The sequence below is a fragment of the Myotis davidii genome, unplaced genomic scaffold (genome assembly GCF_000327345.1).
Source record: "Myotis davidii unplaced genomic scaffold, ASM32734v1 scaffold573, whole genome shotgun sequence".
NCBI lineage: Eukaryota > Metazoa > Chordata > Mammalia > Chiroptera > Vespertilionidae > Myotis > Myotis davidii.
The window spans coordinates 4,760,405-4,763,321 of record NW_006285997.1 but is presented as its reverse complement, the minus strand read 5'-3'; the positions used below and the strand labels follow the sequence as shown (position 1 = coordinate 4,763,321).

At 59.7% G+C, this 2,917-nt stretch overlaps 1 long non-coding RNA gene across 1 annotated transcript in view; it reads right to left on the bottom strand.

The window, feature by feature from the left end:
* Window positions 1-1,158: 1,158 nt before the first annotated feature.
* Window positions 1,159-2,917, bottom strand: part of LOC107182060 — a 2,371-nt gene continuing 612 nt past the window's right edge. Inside the window, exon 2 of the long non-coding RNA XR_001512780.1 lies at window positions 1,159-1,876. This is a non-coding gene — a long non-coding RNA (uncharacterized LOC107182060). The remainder of the gene's footprint in view (window positions 1,877-2,917) is intronic.

Below are 2,917 nucleotides of genomic sequence, written 5' to 3'. Positions count from 1 at the left end.
GAGCTGACAATCAGCAGGGAAGGGGGAAGGGGTGAGTCTGTGAGGTTCCCTCCTTGTTGGCGGAGAATCAGAGGAGTGGAGCTCCAGGAGCCGAGGGTGCCTGCTCTTTCTCTGATGCCCCCAGAGTGGTTGGTTATCCCAGGACGAGGCACATGGTCGATGGGCCTCCCGACAGCCCTGACCAAACCCAGTCCAGCCCTGGAGCCCCCACCCCCAGACCCAACACCTACGCGCCCTCATTGCTGGGCTGTGATCTAAACTCAGTGGCTAAAGCCCTGGCCACTATTGCTCAGTGGTTAGAGCATTAGCCAATGCATCAAAGGGTTGTGGATTCAGTTCTCAAGTGGTTAGAGCATTAGCCCATGCATCAAAGGGTTGTGGATTCGGTTCTCGGTCAAGGACACGTGTGGGAGGCAACCAATTGATGTGTCTCTCACATCCATGCTTCTTTCTCTCTCTCTCTCTCTCCCCTCCCCACCCCCCACTTCTACTCTCTCTGAAAAGCAATGGAAAAAATATCCTCAGTCAGGATTGATAAAAATAATAATGATGATAAATTCTGTGACTAAAGACCTCTCTCTACCCCCAAGGGTTTCCCTAAATATAACCAACTTCATGAAGTCTGGCTGCCATCAAACACCCACCCAGCCCTGGTCGGTCACGCCTTTTCTGATGGGCAGTTCATTGTAGGGAGGCCTGTAAGCTCGCTCCAGGCCACCTGCTCAGGTGTGAAGACCCAGGAGTCCGGCCTGTTCTAGTGGCCGCTTGGGACACACAGAAGCTTCTCTGCCAGCCTCTCTCCTTGCCTGGAGCCGGCTGGTCCCGGGATGGAGACTGTGTCCTCCCCCCAGCCCTCCCACCCCATGCCTGGCAGAGGCGGAGGCTGAGGCCGGGGCGTAGCTGCTGCACAAAGGGTCCCGCTTCACCCAGCATCCACGAGGGTCCAGCTTCCCCATCGCCTTTATGATGAGCTCAGAGCCCAGGCCGGGAGCCCAGGGCTGCACCAGGAAGCCAGCAGCCTGGTAGCCAGAGCCAGCAACCCTGACCTGGGGAAGGGCCAAGTCAGCCTGGGGAGCCAGCGATGTCTGCGGGAGGACTGAGGTTCCAGAGCCTGACGCGCTGTTTCTTAGGCCTGGAAGAATGGAGTGGCCAACAGGGTCCCCTCCTCAGAATGTTTTATTCCTGAACAAGGGAAGGAGGACCGACAGGGGAGGGCGGAATGCTACTGTGGTGGACCCTCGGGGCCAGGGAGGGGCTGGAGGTGGGTTGGGTCCGGGTTGAGGTTCCAGCCTGGAGTCCAGGAGCTCCTGGTGCTGCTGGTAGATTCCTGCATCTACATGGGAATGTGTGGCTCCCTAGGAAGACGGTTCATCGCCTCTGTCAGCTTTTCCAAGGCCTCCATGCCCCCAAGTCTGGGAAGAACCTTCGCTGAAAGGCAGGTGAAGCCTGCAGCGTGGCTCACACCGGGAGGCCGTGCCTCTGGAGCCAGGACTGTTGCCAGTGTGCCGTGTCATCAGAGGCCAGCCACTTCCCATCTCTGGAGGGCCAGGCCCCGGGGGCAGAGAAGCCAGCTCTCCACACAGGCACGGTCCCTGCTGCCACACGAGCGTGGAGGTCCATGGTCAGGTGGCCAGGCAGCCAGGACGAGCTCTTCCCCAGCCACGACTCCCAACAGGTTCAGGGAGTCTCTCGCAGGGAACGGAACTGCCTCCAATTCTGGGCTCCACCGGTCCCCTCTGCTGTCCCTGCAGGGCACCTCCCGAGGTAGGTCTTAGGGCACGTGTCCTCTGCCAGGTGCAGTTCCCAGGGTCTCCATCCTGGTTCCTGTGCCCAGATGTGCCTTGCACACTGTCCAGAGGTCCTGCCCACTCCGCATCTGTTCACAAAGACAAAAAGAGCAGGGTGAGGGCTGAGGCCATGACACAGCCCTGCCCAGCCCCGCTCCGGGGGTAGGAGAGGGCAGGCAGCTGGGCCACCTGCACCGTCCACAGGCTCAAGGATCACTCATCCATTTACAAACAAGATGACTTGGCTTCAGGACATTTTGGTAACTGGTCCCAGATGCCCTGAGTCCCCGTTGAATCTCTTAAGTGCCAGACCACACTGCCATAGCCACCTGAGGGTGGCAGGCAGAGGGCCAGGGTGCCCAGAGGAGCCACAAAGCTCTCAGGAAGGGCAGAGGGCAGAGCCAAGTCTCCAGCACCAAACGCCGCACTGGGCATGGAGCCAGGGCTCTGTGAGTGCAGGCCCTCTCCAAACCCCCCTTCTTTCCTGCCAACCCGCCCTGTGGATGCCATGTCCATACCACCCGTTGATGCCCCTGCCCAGGCTCCTGCCACATGGTCACGGGTCACATTCCTACATACTCGAAGCTCCATTTTCCTATCAGTAAGAGCCTCTCTAAGGGCCGTGGAGTAGAGATGAAGGGTCTTGGGGTCCAGAATCCAAAATAGGGCCCAGGCTTGCACTGCTGTCCCACTAAGGGATCTGGGGCAAGTTTGGACGAGCCTCAGTTTCCTCGTCTGCCAAATGGTCTCAGAGCACCGACTTGGACTCAGGGGCCCTGGGGCAAGCCCCAGCTCTGCCCTTTCTCACTGCATGACCTTGGCCACGCCCCTCAGCCGAGGGCCTCATGTCCTCGGCTCCGAGGAGCCCAGGACCCTCAAGGCTCCTGCTCGTCCCACGTGGATCTGTGCTCACAGGCCCTCCGGTTCTTGAACTGCACATCTGAGGTCACTCCGCTCTTTTTGGTGCCCCCCCGTCCCCCCGCCACCCGCCCTGGCCACAGTCCTCTGCAGGGCAGATAGGAGCCTCTACTATCCGCCCCCCCACCCTGAGTCCTCCTTCAACACTGCTCTCCCTAGGGCACCTCTATTCATCACCAGGACCCAATTCAAACCAACAAATGCCTGTGGGT